At 47.3% G+C, this 17,845-nt stretch overlaps 1 pseudogene; it reads left to right on the top strand.

Annotated features, from left to right (window-relative positions):
* Positions 1-12,733: 12,733 nt before the first annotated feature.
* On the top strand, positions 12,734-16,711 carry LOC125460521 (uncharacterized protein K02A2.6-like; annotated as a pseudogene).
* The last annotated feature ends 1,134 nt before the right edge of the window (positions 16,712-17,845 follow it).

Genomic DNA, 17,845 nt, shown 5'->3' with positions numbered 1-17,845 from the left:
GGGCCAGGGCAATGACTTTTTTCCAGCCAGACACATTGGTAACTTGAAATTACAATCTGTCCTAATAACAACTTGAAATCACCTCCTGCCATTAGCAGCCACTTCACTAGCAATCGATACGATATCCTGGTCTTTTATGTTCTTGATGTAATAATTGTTTGGTATCCTGTCTTTGTCTGTTGTAATAATTGTTTCATGTATCATGTCATTGTGAAATGTGAAATTGTTTTATGTATCATGTACTTAGTAAAGTATAAAAAGTGGGGACTGTCTGCTGCTCGAGGAGAATTACTTATGAGATTCTGCACTCTGTGCCGGGTTAAGTAGTGATTCTCCACAGCTTGTACTTGCTTGGTAATAAAAGGATTTGTGTTCTTCCAACAGGTCAATACTGTGTTATTGCATCAAGTCTGTGAGGGTCTCCGAAAACGAACCTGACGTAAGTGCAAGGAGGTCGTGACAAAGCTCAGTGAAAAAGTGCTTGATAAGTTGTGAAGTGTGACTAGTGCCGTAGGCCTCAAAGGGTTTACCACACGGACAAACAGATCAAAGACATTCAGCAGTTGGAGGGACAGGAGCAGGGCAGCTGGGACAGAGGCACATCTGCAACATCCTCCCCCTCCCATTGCCTTTCCCAACAGACCTTTGGCAAGGTCAGCTTTGGAGCCAGGAACACTCACCATCGTGAGAGAATAAACAATAGCGTGCGGACAAGTCGTCACAGGGGAACAGTCAGTCCCAGCCCTGAAGAGAACAGCTTCTCTTCAAATAGTGCGCTATTTGATGGAAAATTAATTGAAGAATGACGCCATCAGCAAGCTGAATTATTTAAATTAAAACTGTGTTTCAATAGATGAAGATAAAAGGATCTAAATTGGCAAAAAATTATTTATTATCTAGATTTATTCCAGTCTAAGCCGTCAATTGTAGACTTATGACTTCTCAGGAGAGAACTTGGAGCTTGAGCAGCGTTGAAAATATAATAGCACATCGACGGGGCTGACAATCACATGGGTAGCACATTTAGGAAGATGGTCACACCACAGCTCAAGGACTAAACGGGACCAGACAGTCCAGAAAGAACGCTCAAATAGTGCAGGTGCGGGAGCCCCCTGGGGTCCCACTCACTGACCAATATTCCGTTTTGGAAGCTGATGAAGGTGCCAGTACCTTGGTGGAATGCATTCAGTGCCAAGCTTCTGATTCCACAAGTGGCTTGACTGTACAGTGGAAGGGGGAATGAGGAAGGAGGGAAAAGCAAAAGCAATTGGGGATTCTTTAGTCAGGGGAACAGGCAGCCAAAGACGCAACTCCAGGATGGTGCATTGCCTTCCTGACGCTCAGGTCAGAGATGACACTTAACTGGAGGAGAGGGCGATAGGGATTGTAGTACATGTTGATACCGATGGTATTGGCTAAGTGAGACATGAGCATTGGAAAAGCTGGCAGTAGGTTGAAAAACAGTTGTAATCTCTGCATCACTGCCAATGCCATGCGCAGCATGTTTAGAAATGGGAAAATAGGACAGATGAATGCATGGCTCAAGAGGTGGTGCAGGAAGGTGATGTCTACCATTTATTTTAGACCAGACAAGACTCGGATTTCTGTTTGAAGGTCAGGTTTCTGTTTGTACATCTCCCAAGTTAAGCATAAAGAAAATAGCATACATTTTTTTCATGATAAAATGCTTTTTACTTTTTTTTTTAACAGAAATCAAGCATCCAATCAATTATTCCCACAGATCATACTTTCCAAATGTTTTCTCATTCCCATCTCGACCCAACCGCAGTTGTATAATCCACATTCAGAGTAAATATGAATGACTATATTACACGATCATTGCTCAACAAGACACAACACAGAAAAAGTATGGAAACTCTACACTTCCAGAGGGGCACAAACTGTTGGAATAATGTCCAAAAAATACTACCATTAAGTTTCTTACTTCAAGAGAAACTATTTCATCTTTAAACATAATTCAGAAAATTAAGGGTGCTTTTCAAGCGATTTCCTAAACATTTCTAGACTGAGTTAATAAATACGTGACAAATATTATTTCGACAAGATTGTTGGGGCTACGCCGTCCTGCATTTACTGTCCTCTGATTAGGAAGGTGGCAAAGTAAGACGTTCCAGCCAGAGTCCCTCTGCTTGCCAGCATCTACCGCTCTGTCTCCTTTATCCCCTATCACTGCAGTTTTTCTTCCCCGTGCACACCCCACCCCCGACTTGTAACTTCCAGAAGTACTCTACCTGGAGGGCACGGAGAACGGAATTCAACATCAGACCGACATGGGAGACATATCACAGCCGGAGCCGGGAGCACAGGGGCTAGTCCCCAATCAGAGCAGGAGCAATGCGAGCACAGGCGCTAGTCCCCAATCCGTGTCACAGTCACAGTGCAAGCACTAGCGCTAGTCCCCAATCCGTGTCAGTCAGAGCGGGAGAACAGCGAGCACTAGCGATAGTCCCCAATCCGTGTCGCAGTCAGAGCCGGAGCACAGCGAGCACGGGCGCTAGTCCCCAATCCGTGTCGCAGTCAGAGCCGGAGCACAGAGAGCACTAGCGCTAGTCCCCAATCCATGTCGCAGTCAGAGCCGGAGCACAGCGCTAGTCCCCAATCCGTGTCGCAGAGCCGGAGCACAGCACTAGTCCCCAATCCGTGTCGCAGTCAGAGCCGGAGCACAGAGAGCACTAGCGCTAGTCCCCAATCCGTGTCGCAGTCAGAGCCGGAGCACAGCGCTAGTCCCCAATCCGTGTCGCAGTCAGAGCCGGAGCACAGAGAGCACTAGTGCTAGTCCCCAATCCGTGTCGCAGAGCCGGAGCACAGCACTAGTCCCCAATCCGTGTCGCAGAGCCGGAGCACAGCACTAGTCCCCAATCCGTGTCGCAGTCAGAGCAGGAGCACAGCGAGCACGGGCACTAGTCCCAATCCGTGTCGCAGTCAGAGCGGGAGCAGAGTGAACATGGGCCTAATCCTGGAAAGGAATCACAGCCGGGGCAGGAGCGGTGCGAGCAGAGGCCGAGCTGGGAGCAAATCATGGCTGGGGCAGGAGCACAGCGAGAGCAGAGTGAGCACAGGCTGGCCGGGACGCTGGATCCTGTACGGAGACCAGTGGGTGGACGCAGTGAGGCCTCGTGTTCTGATGGGCATGGACTCTGGAAAAGGACTGTGACTTGAGCACTTTGAACACACTTTGTATTATCATTCTGGACAATTTAAACTATGTATTCCCATGCTGGACTATTTTTCTTTACTATCTCAATTGTGACAACACTAAGTATCTGCACCCAGGTACACTGTACCTGAAATGGCGCCAAGAGATGACATCACACACTTTTCAGTTTGGCGCTCATTCAGGTGCGTGTGACTATTCCAATCTATGCTTGTGTCTGTTCCCAGTCTATTCCAGTGGAACTGTCTTGTCACGCCGTTTGGAAATAGTGTGGGAATTCGGCGCAGAAGGGAAGAGATGCTTGTGGCATATTTTTTGATTCACGGCTTGTAAAGCAGAGACAAGGGAGATTTCACGGGAAAACTAAGTTTATTGGTTAGTAATCGCTACTCATTTGACTATTACAAGTTACTTCCGGGTTGAAAGAATATTGGGGAAATAATTACAGGTTACCAACTAAAGGACTATAAGAAAGTAATAAAAATAACAACTTAAGAACTAAGCGAATATAACGAAGATGCAGAGTCAGGTGATGTGTTGTACCTGCACAACCTTGGAATACATGAGGACCTAATATTGGTCTCTTGAGGAACTGTGACTCAGTTGATGTGCTGGAGCCTGAACTTCGAACACAGCGACAGAGGGGCAGAGACATCTGGACGCTGTGTTTTAAGAGGCAGTCGGTCAGGGACAGGAGGCTGTGATAACAATTAAGACGGGGGGTAGGATCCAGGGGTTAGCGCTGAAGGAGCCTCAAAGCCCTTGAACTTGTCCAATGGCTTTGAGATTGCTGCATGGATGACAGTGGGGTTGTGGGGAGGATGAGCAAACTGACCATAACACCATGGTACAGGGAACTACTGAAGAGGGGAGAATAACAGAAATGTAATTACAATAGGGGTAGTAGAGTCAGGGGAATAGACACTGCTGTCATAGCCAGGGTTAAGTCCCGAAGGCTGTGTTGAGGATAACTAGGCTGCAGAGGGACGTGCTGTAAGAGAAGCAAGATTCAGTTGTGGTCCACGTAGATACCAATGGGGAGGTTGTTGGCTTGCTCGCCGACCTGCATGTTATCATACAGACATTTCATCACCATGCTAACTAACAATGGCCTCTTAATAAGCAACAAAGCCACAACTCACTGCCAACACGCTACAACTACACGGGAAGGTGAAAGAACACCGATTTAAGATCTTTGCCAACAACAGGTATCCCAACAACTTCATCGGCACGTGTCTACTAGACAGATGATGCCAAGAGGACAAGGTGCACCCCACTACACTGGCCACACTTCCCTGGAACATATCAGAACTGACAACGGGACTCCTACAACCACTAGGAATCATGGTAGCACACAAACCTACAGCCGCACTATGACAAACACTTACAAAGGACCAAAGACCCCATACCCATGACACAAAAATACCTTGCAATTACTACAACAAACATTACATCAGCCATACTAGAGGGAAACCAGCGATCAGGACACACAAACACCAGCTAGAAACAAAAAGACATGACAAACTTTCCTTCACTTGGACAATGAAGGCTATCAATTTAACTGGGACAACGTCGTAGCTCAAGACAACCACAGACATACACAAGATTCCTACAGGCCTGGTGGAATTGGAGTCCATTTACAAACCCATCCAGAACAGAATCAAAAATGACACAACCCAACTTAACAGACCAGATCACACAATTATTAGATGGAGCAGAACAGCATGGTTTCCTCTGAGCCGCACTGGTGATGTCACCCTGCACGGAGACAAAACGTCTGAATGATAACCAGCCAGCTCCACAAGCAGGCCAGCAAACTCATCCACAACTCGAGCTGCAAATCTTCACAAGAACCTTAAATACCAATGATACAAGTAGAAGAGGAAAGCGGGCCACTGCAGAGTGGGGGCAGCGGCCAGAATGGGGTGCTTGGCCGACCGGGGCCTGGTATGGTCAGCCTGTCACAGATGGCTTACTAACTCCGGTTGGGATCAACCCAGCGCAATAGAACGACCCACGCAGACAGCAACCACAGACTATAGGAGGACAGTCCACCTTTTAACTTTATAAATTTTCTTGATTTATAGAACTGTACTGTACAACTTCCAGCTGTTTTACTTCTCTATTTTAGTACCTAATTTGTTTTAGTGCCTAATATTTGTATCTAAGATAGCGCCATGTGGTGACATTATACACTTTTCACTGAACTCCTGTACTTTTGAACTTGAGTACGTGAGACAATAAAACCTAGTACTCATTGTAAGCAGCTGGAGATCACTGTACACATCGGTATCAATGCCATGGGATGAGAAAGAGATGAGGTTCTGCAGCGTGAATATAGGAAGTTAGGCAGGAGATTAGAAAAAGCAGGACCTCACGAAATGCTTACTACTGCTGTCATGTTCTAGTGGAAGCAGGAATACAGGAGGTTCTGCTATAATGTGTGTTCTGACAACACCCGTTGGCTATAATGTCAGTGACGAATAGAGGAACTGTATTTCTAAAATGCAAACTTTCAACAGGCTGTAATGAGATTCCAACATGATTATTTCATGACCTTTGTCCTAAGGGTCCCCGTGCTGGCATCGAGGACCCTCCCGGTTTCCGAGAGAGATTCTGCACAGCACTTGGTCTGCAAATTCTGCTGTGTTACCCACAAAAGGCCAGGGCAAGCTGGCAAGCATGATAACAAGAAACATCCTGGGAGAAAGCCTTATTAATTTACAAAGATATAACAAAGCAGACTGAAAATCCTGATGTGCCTGCCTTCAGTGCTGGCGGTGGCCGGTTTGCTGGTTTTAAGAACCGCTATTCCTTCCATAATGTGAAGTTATGGGGAAAAAGCTGCCAGCTGTTTCTGTTCACGTTCGACTCCAGCACATTTGTTTTTGGGGACCTCATTTGATTTCATGGTGCCATTATCAGTCAGTTCAATTCCCAATTTGGTGGCAGAATCCTGCCATGAATTCAAGGCCAATTCTTTGTGATTTTCATCACAAAATTGTTGCCCCTGCCCATGTTTCGTCGCCAAATCAATTGTTGGGCTGATTTAACCAATTGATTATTTTTGGGGCCGCCAAACGGCCACTGTGCATCACCTAATTTCTTACTTAAGGCGCCAGAAAGTTTGCACAGGCCTTCAGACTTTTCCAGATGCTTTCCACACAGTTTCACCAACTAAGCAGAAGGATCTTCCATCTTATCTATATTATTACCGGTCTTAAAACAACCTTCCTTTATAATCTCAACCGAAAACTTTCATTCATCAACAACCTATCCACCAACAGCAAACTAATAACTTCCGGAAAACATTCACAACATTCTAGAACCGAGTCTCATTATAATATATCGCAATGCTTCCTTTCACAGGACAATTTGGAAATCAATTTGGACAACGCCCATTTGACCAAACTTGATTCCCCAACTCATTTGAAGTCTTCAATACTCAGGTCCCTGACCGGTCTACTTCCTCTCTCAATTCAAAATGAGAGTCCCCGACTCTATTCTGGATACCTGTTCCGTAGGTCCCCGACCTTTTAAGTGGAGTCCCTGACTCCCTTCTAATCTTTCCACAATAAATCCCAACTAAGACCGATTCCTTTTCGGGCTGGACTAAAGACTATAGGCGGCAAAGGGTCGAGTCAACCGCGACTTGAATGAGAGGAAAACCAAACAGAGAAAATACTCACGTCCAGCCAGCCAATTCCTCTACGCTCAACAGTGGAGGACTCAAGGCTCTTACACCGCTGTACAGAATCCAAGTCACGGCACCAGATGAAAGTCTAGACCCCAGCGAGGTCTCTTGGTTCCGCGATGGATTAACGAGCACTCACAACTGGTCTGGCTATTTAAGACTTTAGTCTCTCATTTCTTCATACAGCCGGGTACAGAGCATCCAGAAACACAGAAGTTGAGCACTTCGGTATTTGTCGGAGGAGCTGCACACACAACTAAATACAAAGACATTTTAATACTTTTCTTAAAGCAGGGTACAAGATGTGATCACACGGTACATTCAAACAATCTCCAATCAATGCTTAATATTGCTTCATAGGCAGCTACTTGGTCCATTGATATTAACTGGTAAACAACTTACGTCACAATGCTTCGGTCCCCTCTCGCAACACAGTGCCGCCACACGTGCACCCGGAGGTCAGTCAGAGCGGTTAGTACTTCCTCATCATATCAAGTTACTTCTGTATTCCTAAGGGCGCACTATCTGCTAATCTTTCTTTGCAACTGTCTGGGGCTTAATTATTTATGCAACTCTAGCGGAATTAATAGTTAGCAGCCTTGAAGCCATTTTGTTGTGCTAACTTGCATTGAGAAGCCATCTAAGTTACCAAGAGCATTCATCATGCAGTTGCTCCTAGCTGCAACTAGTCACGCAGGTGCAGGTCATAAGCCTCCATGTCCTAGCCTAGCCTGTATTCAAGTTTCAGACTCTGAAGGGCAATTTTTTCTGAACTTATTGTTGATGTGGCAGGAAATAGAAAAAGGATTTCAAGATTTTCCCCATCTTGGATAATGCACCAAGCCATCCTCAAACCACTGGTGAGCTTGAAAATACCAAAATGCTACTTCTACCCACCCCCCCACCCCCAAACACAACCTCTCTCCTTCAACTCTGGGAAAAAGAAGCAATTGCAGCTTTAACAGCTTCTTATTTAAGGTGCAGCTATGGATAAGGACTGTGTTAATCAATTTTCAAAGAGATTTATCATTAAGGAAGTAATTGATGTTATCGTGAAGGCCTCGGGATAATGTCAGTACTGATTACTTACATGCAGTTTGGTGGAAGCTTCTCCCAGACTTTTTCAAGTTTTATAAAGTGTTTATCTGTCAGAGGAGCTCCCAAGAATCAAAGAACATTGTGTGGATCTTGCAAAGCAAGTCGAATTTGAAGTGGAGAGCGAGAATGTTGAAGAGCTGCTTGACCTCTCTATTGCTGATCTACAACAACTTGTCACTGAGGGGGACGTGGAAGCTGGAGATGAAGAAATCCAGGATGCAGCACCACAAAAGCTTTCCACTTCTGTTGTGCTCTATCCTGAGGGAAATGGAGAAGCAGCTGCAGCCCTTAGAGGACAATGATTACAATGTAAAATCCAACAGGGTAGAAGTTCATGGAATAATATCTTTTGAACAGCTTCTTCATGGAAGAAAACAGGGAAAGCAGCAAAAACTGGATGCCTTCTTTACGCCAACCCCAAGAAACAGCCAGAAGACAACTAACGACAGCCATCCACTTTTGGATGAACTATTTTTCTCTATAACCCTGGACAACTACACCTGAAGGTAATGATGGCGGCCCTCAGCCCCTGCCTTAACAACATAGGAATGTCAAAATCTCCTCCTGTCATGATGTTACATTTACTATTATGTCATGATTATGTGATTTAAACATTTATTCAAACTATGCAATGCTTCGAGTGACTTTTGAGTCATTCTGACTGATTTGTTTTTTGTTGGTCTGCTCCAACCCTCCTTTTCACACAAGCCCCTTAACTACTGCATATAGTAGAACTGAATGTTGGAGAAATAGGGCAAATAAGGGAGTGGCTGAGGACACGGTATTGGGGCAGGGATTCAGACTTCTGATTCACTGGGATGTCTTCTGAACGAGGATTGATTGCACATGAACCTGAGGATGACCAAAATCCCGAAGGGGACATTTGCTAGTGCTAGTTGGGAATCAGAGCTCTCCCACTCCATCTACTTGGCTTTTCTGTCTTTAATTTTCTTTCCCTCTCTTCTCGTTTCTCTATTTTATTACACTTATCTGTTGATAATGATCTCCTTCCCAGCGTTGGCACCCGACAGTGCTGAGCGGGCTGGCAACGAAGGCCAATTTGGTTCTCTGAAGGGTCTGGCCAAGGTAGTCCCAGAGCCAGCTCTACTCCTAGCCCAAACTGGAACAGATCCAGCCATTCCTCCTGGCTGCTTTGGTGTTGCCTGGAGACAAAGCCTTCCGACATTCACACAGCAGGCCCAGCCTCCTGAGCGTGTGCAGGAGTTGCCTGCTCGGGAAGGTGCGAGCCCAGCACCGAGGGAGTGGGCCTTCAGGGAGCTTTTAAAAGCAGCAACTCTGGGTCCAGTGGCGAGTCGGGGCACCAGCAAGGGAGAGTCTTCGACGGCGGTGGGCCCCAGCGCAGGACTCAAGATAATGGCATTAGCTTGCAAAGGTAAAGCAGCCCCTGCAACCAGCACTGGTCAGCTGTGGCAACGCAGTAAGCCTGAACCAATAGCCCATGAGGATCAGCTATTGCTTCTTTCGTGGCATAGTATGGGGTTTCCTGGAATGGACTGTGGGGGGAAAAGCGTGGCTTTCGAAATATTAGAAGTCAAGACTGTAACGTTTAAGTAGAAAAAGGAAACAAAGCTGAGAATTACTGTAGTGTTTAACTTTGCTCTTTCATTCTATGTTTTACTTGTACTTAAGACGGCACCTTGTGTGGTGACATCATACGCTTTTCACTATACTCCTGTGTCGGAGTGATAGTGTGATAATACAAGTTGAGGATGTAGCAGTGGCCCGTACCTGACCACACTAAGCAGCCCATGTCTGCTTACAAGGTCGCAGACAGAAGCTGAGCAAAACGAGGCAGCCTGCTTACAGACTGACATACAATGATACCTTTGAACAGTACCGCTAGGTGGTCAGCGAAAGGACACTCTACGTTCCCACCCGAGGCAGTTCTGATATAAGGATGCCTAAGGACAGATAAATGACCAATTCCAGCTTTATTCATGAAAGGATGATTGTCCCAGTAAATGAATAACATCAGGTGCTAGATTAGATCCTTAAGCAGCAGCTAGGTTAAACAGCTGACGTTATTTTGTCGTAAACAGTTGCCTCTTTGAAACTACCAGCCGTATTAAGAGTTTCTGGCTAAAAATGCTCTAATCGTGTAAGTTGTTTTCAATACATAACTAGGATATATTACAAGCCTTACAAACGCTAATGTGAAGATTATGTAGTCTTAGGTGACACCTTGCCTTATGCCATGAACAAGATAGATTGATCACAACCTGTAAATTACAGAACACTGACATTGGAAGTAGTTGCATATAGTTACACTAAAAATTAACTTGCTTACAGAAGTGAAGAGGGTGAGTATGTTTATTTACCACTCCTTCCAGCTACCATGGCACTTAGTGAGGCTTCAGTCAGGCAGCGAAACAAACTTTTAGAATGGAGCAAAAATGCAAGATGCCAGATCTTGGGCGGCCAGCATGAGGGGGTGCAGAATAATGCAAGAATGTGTGAAACAGGGAGGGGGTTACGAGCCCCAGTGGTACAACACGTAATAGTGAGAGAAGAAAAAGTGAAATCAGAAGAAAACATGAAATAAGAAAAAAGATGGGGAAAAAAGCCAGTAAACAAAGTGAAACAAGAGGAAAAAAGTTAAAATAAGAGTGGGGGGGAGGAATCGAATCACAATAAAAACCAAAAATCTCTGGCAAGTGCGAGGTAGAAACAGAATAAAGGTCTGGGAAATAATAAAACATTTAAATAGAAGCTGTCGCAGTTATAAGACTCTGGGAAAGTGGCAGGGGAGGACTCTGGAAGAACGGGCTGGGGTTCAAACTGGTCCATTCTGCACACAGCCCCTACAAATACATTCACTGTGAAGTGCCTGAAGGAAGCATGTCAACTACTGGGAATAACACAAAGACGTCATAGCTTGGGGATGCAAGAGATGATGAGTACAACACTGAAAAATGCTCCAAACAAGGCAATGATAGGAAAAAGGATTAAATGAATTTTCCCTACCAGCCATTCTGATGGTCCAGACGGAAACATCCTTAGGAACAGTGGGCTAACGAGTGCATGACAAGACAAGCAATGACATTTGCTTGTCTTGTCATTTAATCGGGGTGGGGGCGTGTATGTGTGTGTCTAAGTCTGGGGTTACTTAAAATTCCCCTTATGAGCACATGCACATAATTCGTAGACAGGAATGAGCAACAGGACCGAGGGACATCCAGGACAAAGAGAAATACCAGCGCCAGAATGGGATTAACCTCATGAGGTAATATTAACAGATAACTACATGATTTGCGCAGTGGGAGTGGACAGTGCGCGAGCTGGGAAGTAAACTATATTCAGTTTCGTGGCGGCAGTTGTGGAGCGAGGACTAAGGGCTGCCAAATAGGTGAGTAAATTTTTTTAGTTCGGGCAGCAGTAAGAGCGGGAGCAGAGATGGGAAGAAGTGGAGCTTGCTGGGGAAATGAGTGATTGTTTTTAAGTGAGTGCGTTCTAAAGCAGAGTCTCCCTCCCACCCACCTCCTCTAACCTTAATAAGAGGTTGTAGACTTGGTTCGTTTTTTATGTTTTCTCTTTTTTTGTTTCTCTTCCTAGTTTAGTACTATGTGAGCTTTCAGATTAGCGGGGTATGGATGTTAGGGCAGTTACATGTTCCTCCTGCAGAATGTGGCAGGTGAGACACACGACACGTCTCCGCTGGCCACATCTGCAGGAAGTGCACCCAACTCCAGCTCCTTGAAAACCGAGTTACAGAACTAGAGCTGAAGCTGGATGGGCTGTGGATCATCTGAGAGTCTGAAGGGAAAATTGAGAGAATGTACAGGGAGGTGGGTCCCTCCTCAAGTGCAGGGTAAGTGGCTCAGAAGGGAAGGGGGGAAAGTAGAAAAAAAGCTAGTCGTAGGAGACTCAATAGTTAGACGGATTAACAGGAGATTTTGTGGTCAGGAACGGGACTCCTGCAAGGTGTGTTGCATCCCAGGTGCCAGGGTCCAGGATGTCGATCGGGTCTACAAGATGCTGAAGGGGGAGGGTGAGGAGCCAGAAATCGTGGTACATATTGGCACCAATGACATAGCCAGGAAAAGGATTGAGGATCTGAAAAGGGACTACAGAGAGCTAGGTTGGAAGCTGAAGAGCAGAACGAGTAGAGTACTGTTCTCAGGTTTGCTACCGGTGCCACAAGATAGCAAGGTGAGGAACAGTCAACGAGTGCAGCTTAACACGTGGCTGCGCAGCTGGTGCAGGAGGGAGGGCTTCAGATACTTAGACATTTGAATGCCTTCTGGGGAGCTCAAAAGTGGACTGGAGTGTTGGAGACGTTTCCATCTCCAAGATCTGTGTCATTTACTCACTGTAGACGGTTTGCTTTTTCTAAGGTTTGAGTTTCGAGTTTTTCACGCCGTTTCCACCATGTTGCTTTCCCGGCCAAAAAGACCGCCTATCAATAAGCTTGCTTCTCATTGGCTGATGGACGCTTACGTACGCTACTCTGCATTTGATTGGTGGAGGTCATTCCTAATGTATAAATACAGACGAGTTGTGTCCATTTTGTGTCTTCGGACTGAGACAGTAAAAGCTCTTTTTCTAAAGGCCTCGTGTCCTCTCTTCCTGCGTCAGAAAGTTTGGGGTGCGACTCTAGCTGGGGACTGGGGCTTGTCTGCTATCATCTAGTGTCCCCGCTTGCATCAACTTGCACCTACTTGTCCGCGTACAGTCGATCATACCTTGAGTCCGTAGCTACCAGGGTACCGCGAAACATAACAGATTGGCCACGAGGTGTTCAAAAAATGTACCCAGAAAAGTTGCAGCTTCTACTCAAACAGCAGTTAAAGTTGATGGAGATGCTCGCGCAGACCAGGGTTCTGGCACCGGCAGCATCTACTAGTATTCCGCCTTCTGTTGATGGTATCGCTAACAGCATCACCGAGTTTGGGCACAACCCAGAGGCCAATGTTACTTTGGATACCTGGTTCCGTCACTACGAGGAGTTATTGTGTGTCGACTTCGCTGGTCAGGATGATGCATGGAAAGCCCGGCTGTTGGTTCGTAAACTTGGCCGAGCAGAGCTGGACAAGTACTGCAACCTCATCGTGCCAGATAAACCCGCGCATAGGTCGTTTGATGCCACAGTTCAATTGCTCAAGCAGCACTTCGGTGATCAGTCGTCGTTCAGCGTATGCTACCGGAATCAATCAGGTGATTTTCTGACATGTTGGGATAGTTAACTGTGAATGTGAACGTTTCAAGTTAAGATCGCTCACTGATGACGTTCAAAGCACTTAGCTTGAGATGCAGTCTCCAGATCCCTAAATCTGCAGATATCCGCGTGCGCCTTCTCAATCGGTTGGAACAGGACCCTACGCTGACTCTCGTCGCCATCACGGACGAATACCAATGGTTGATCAATCTGCAGCATGGCACCGCTTTGGTCCAATCTGGGGGCCAAGAGGGTTCATAAGTTCATGCAGTTCGCCAGGCCACCAGACATTCCGGTCCTTTCAATTCTGGCATATCTTCCTCTGGTCTGTCTTCTGGCTCGTCGCATTCTGGTCTGAACTCTCACAACGGCTTGAAGCACCCCTGTTGGCACTGCAAGGCCTGGCATTTTGTCAGGCTCTGCCCCTTCAAGCACCATCAATGCCACCAGTGCAATACGGTTGGTCACAAAAGGTGGCCAGTGCAAATCTCGACAAGCCAACAAACCTGACGCACCCAAGCCCCCAAAGCAGGCTGCCTTTTCCCGAAGCCTGCTGGCAACTTTCCAAGTCAATGCCCCTGGCTGAAAGAAGTACATCACGGTCAACGTCAACGGCCACTCGGTCCAGTTGCAGCTGGACACTGCAATCCGACATCACCATTCTCTGAGAGAATTTGGCGCAAGCTCCGGCGATCTCCAGTCCGAGATACCTCCAAAACTGCCATCAGGGCTTGTGGTGGGCACCTCAACTGCTGCGTATCCTTCCGCAGCAAAACATTCAACGGCACATGTTACATCGCTGCGTCGAATCTCAACCTTTCGGGGCTCGACTGGTTTGACCTTCTGGGCTTGGCTGATTTACCGCTCAATGCAATTTGCAACCAGGCGCAGTCCCCTGCTGCACCCCTTGTCCTGTCCAATCAGATTGTGAAACAATTCACATCGGTCTTCCAACACGGCTTGGGACTCCGCTCCGCCACACAAACTGTGCTACAACTCCAACCTAATGCCACACCAGTTCCACCCTAACAGACCGGTACCATACGCCTCATTGCCGCAGGTTCCCGCTTAACTACAACGCCTCCAACACCAGGGAGTCTTAACCCCCGTTTCGTGCTCCTCTTGGGCAGCACCTATTGTCGTCACAAGGGCCAACGGTTCGCTCCGCATCTGTGCTGATTTCTCTACTGGCTTAATGCAGCCCTCAAAGACCACCACTACCCGTTGCCGGCTCCGGACGACCTGTTCACTATCCTGAACGGAGACCATTTCTTTGCCAAGCTCGATCTCGCTGACTCATACCTCCGGTTGGAAGTCGCACCGGAATCCCGTGAGTTATTGACTATAAACACCCATCGGAACCTTTTCCAATACACGCGTCTACCTTTTGGTGTCAAATCCACCCCAGCTATTTTCCAACAGGTAATGGATACGATCTTATCTGGCATCCCAGGTGTGGCCGCATACCTGGACAACGTCTTGATCATCGCTGGTTCCTCCGAAGAGTTGCGGTGTCGCACCGAAGCTGTTCTTCAGCACATTCAGGATAATGGATTCCGCCTCCGGCCTGAAGTGTGCCAATTCTTCCTCCGGTCGGTGTAAGTACCTTGGCTTCATCTTCGATGCCTCTGGTCGCCATCCTGATCCAGAAAACATTCGCGCAATTCACCAGATGCCAACCCCGACGACATTCCCTCACTACGTTCGCTCCTGGGATTGATCAGTTATTATTCCGCGTTCCTTCCATCGCTACACAACATCCCAGCGCCGCTAAAGCACCTGCTTGGAAAAGACGTGCCTTGGAACTGGTCGGGTGTGTGTGAAGCAGCTTTCTGTCAGCTGAAGTCTATGCTCACATCTGATCTCCTCATAACACACTATGATCCGCAGTTACCATCTGTAGTGGCAGCTGATGCCTCTGCCTATGGTGTTGGTGCCGTAATCCTTCATGTCTTCCCTGATGGCAGCGAGAAAGCGATCATGCACGCCTCCAGGACTCCAACTCCTGCAGAAAAACGTTACGGCCAAATCGAGAAAGAAGCCCTCGCGTTGGTTTTCGCAGTGCAGCGTTCCCACAAGTTGGTCTACGGCCGTTAAGTTCACCCTGTTAACCGAACATAAACCACTACTCTCCATCTTTGGTTCCAAAACAGGTATCCTGGCACACTCAGCCAATAGACTCCAACGCTGGGCGCTAATTCTCCTCGGTTACGACTTTCACATCCAATACAGGCGCACCCAAGATTTTGGCCAAGATGATGCTCTCTCTCACCTCATTGACTATCCCACCTCTGACGAAGAGGCTGTCATTTCGACGGATGTCTGTGCCATCCACCACCCGACCCACGCCATTCGCGGTCTACCGGTAACCATCACTGAGATCCAACAAGTGACGCAGGCGGACCCAATGCTACAACAAGCCATCCGTTATGTTGGAGATACATGGCCAGCCCACTCACTGAGCGACGAGATGCAGCAATTGTTCCATCGCCGTGAGTCACTGTGCATTGTAAGTGGTTGTGTTATGTTCGGAGACCGAGTTGTAGTACCCAAGACACTCCGCTTACGTGTTCTCCGCCAGTTTCATTCCGCCCACCCAGGTACCCCTCAGATGAAATCGATTGCACGCAGCTTCGCTTATTGGCCTGGTATGGATGGTGACATCACGTCCTTCATCAAACACTGCCCTTGGTGCCAACAAGCAGCCAAGAATCCCCCAAGAACGCCACCTGTGCCTTGGTCGTGGCCAGAACGTCCATGGTCACGCCTTCATCTGGATTTCGCGGGGCCTATCAACAGCGGGTCCTCTCTGATTCTGGTCGACACGTTTTCCAAGTGGCCTGAGATCGTCCCCTTGGCACCCGCAACGACTACGCAGACAGTACGAGCCCTGGCCCAAATTTTCAGTCAACATCGCTTACCAGAGTCTATCGTCACAGACAATGGCTCACAATTCACGTCTAGTGAGTTTGCCGAGTTCTGCCGCTCTCATGCCATCTCGCACATCCGCTCTCCGGCCTACCACCCCCAATCCAATGGCCAAGCAGAACACTTCATTGACACCTTCAAACGAACCCCGCTTAAAGCTCGAGTGGAGGGGATGTCCGTCGAGATACTGCAGAGATTCCTACTTGTGTATCGGTCCACACCCAACGAAACTCTGCCTGACCATCAATCCCCTGTGGAAGCCTTGACGGGTCAAAACCTGCGAATGGTCAACCACGCCGTGATTCCGAGCAATGCAAAACAGACCGAAACACCGGAGAGATCTCCCTTTGCAGTTGGCTCCCACATGTATGTTCGTGACTACCAACCGAAGCACGACCCGTGGATTGAAGGGCGGATTCTAAGAAAACGAGGGAAGGTGCTGTACAATGTAGCAGTTGGTGATTCCCTCTGGTCGAGACATCGCAACCAACTTCGCCAGCTGCATGCCGCAGAGTCAGCAGAAACATCGGTGAAAATTCCCCTTGGCGTGTTGCTAGATGCGTTTCGGCTACCACAAGATGCGACGGAACCAGATGAGACAAACTTTGAGCGCGAAACCCTGGTTGATCCGGCACTCTGACCGAAAGATGGACAGATCGAAGACGTCGTCAGCCCCAGCACCTCCAGGTGAACCAAAAGCTTGTACGTTACGAACAGTCTTCAAAGAGGGTAAGTGTTGGGAAGTTTCCATCTCCAAGATGTGTCATTTACTCACTGCACACTGTTTGCTTTTTCTAAGGTTTGAGTTTCGAGATTTTCACGCCGTTTCTGCCATGTTGCTTTCCCGGCTGAAAAGACCGCCTATCAATAAGCTCGCTTCTCATTGGCTGATGGACGCTTAAGTACACTACTCCGCATTTGATTAGTCGAGGTCATTCCTAATGTATAAATACAGACGAGTTGTGTCCATTTTGTGTCTTCGGACTGAGACAGTAAAAGCTCTTTTTCTAAAGGCCTCGTGTCCTCTCTTCCTGCGTCAGTAAGTTTGGGGTGCGACTCTAGCTGGGGACTGGAGCTTGTCCGCTATCATCTAGTGTCACCGATCGCATCAACTCGCGCCTAGTTGTCCGCGTCCAGTCGACCATACCTTGAGTCTGTAGCTACCGAGGTTACCGCGAAACATAAGACATCAGAGAGAGATTCTTCACCCAGAGAGTTGTGAGCGCATGGAATACTTTGCCAGTGGTAGTCGTGGAAGCAGTCATTAGTGACATTTAAGTGACTGCTGAACATGCACATGGACAGCAGTGAATTGAGGGGTATGTAGGTTAGGTTATTTTATTTTTGGATTACGATTAATCAACTGCACAACATCGTGGGCCGAAGGGCTGTACTGTGCTGTACTTTTCTATGTTCCATGTGCAAAGTAGGAACAGAACAAAGGTCTGGGAAATAATAAAACATTTAAATAGAAGCTGCTGCAGTTGGAAAACTGGCAGGGCAGGACTGTGGAAGAATAGGCTGGGGTTCAAAGTGGTCCATTCTGCAAACAGCCCCTACAAATACATTCACTGTGAAGTGCCTGAAGGAAGCATGTCAACTACTGGGAGTAACACAAAGGTGTCAGAGTTTGGGGATGCAAGAGATGATGAGTACAACACTGAAAAATGCTCCGAACAAGGCAATGATAGGAAAAAGGATTAATGAATTTTCCCTACCAGCCATTCTGATGTCCCAGACGGAAACATACTCTAGGAACACTGGGCTAACGAGT

This window comes from Stegostoma tigrinum, chromosome 11, assembly GCF_030684315.1.
Source record: "Stegostoma tigrinum isolate sSteTig4 chromosome 11, sSteTig4.hap1, whole genome shotgun sequence".
In the NCBI taxonomy this organism is placed as follows: Eukaryota; Metazoa; Chordata; class Chondrichthyes; order Orectolobiformes; family Stegostomatidae; genus Stegostoma; species Stegostoma tigrinum.
The sequence above is the reverse complement of the archived record's forward strand: the minus strand, read 5'-3'. Positions and strand labels throughout refer to the sequence as shown.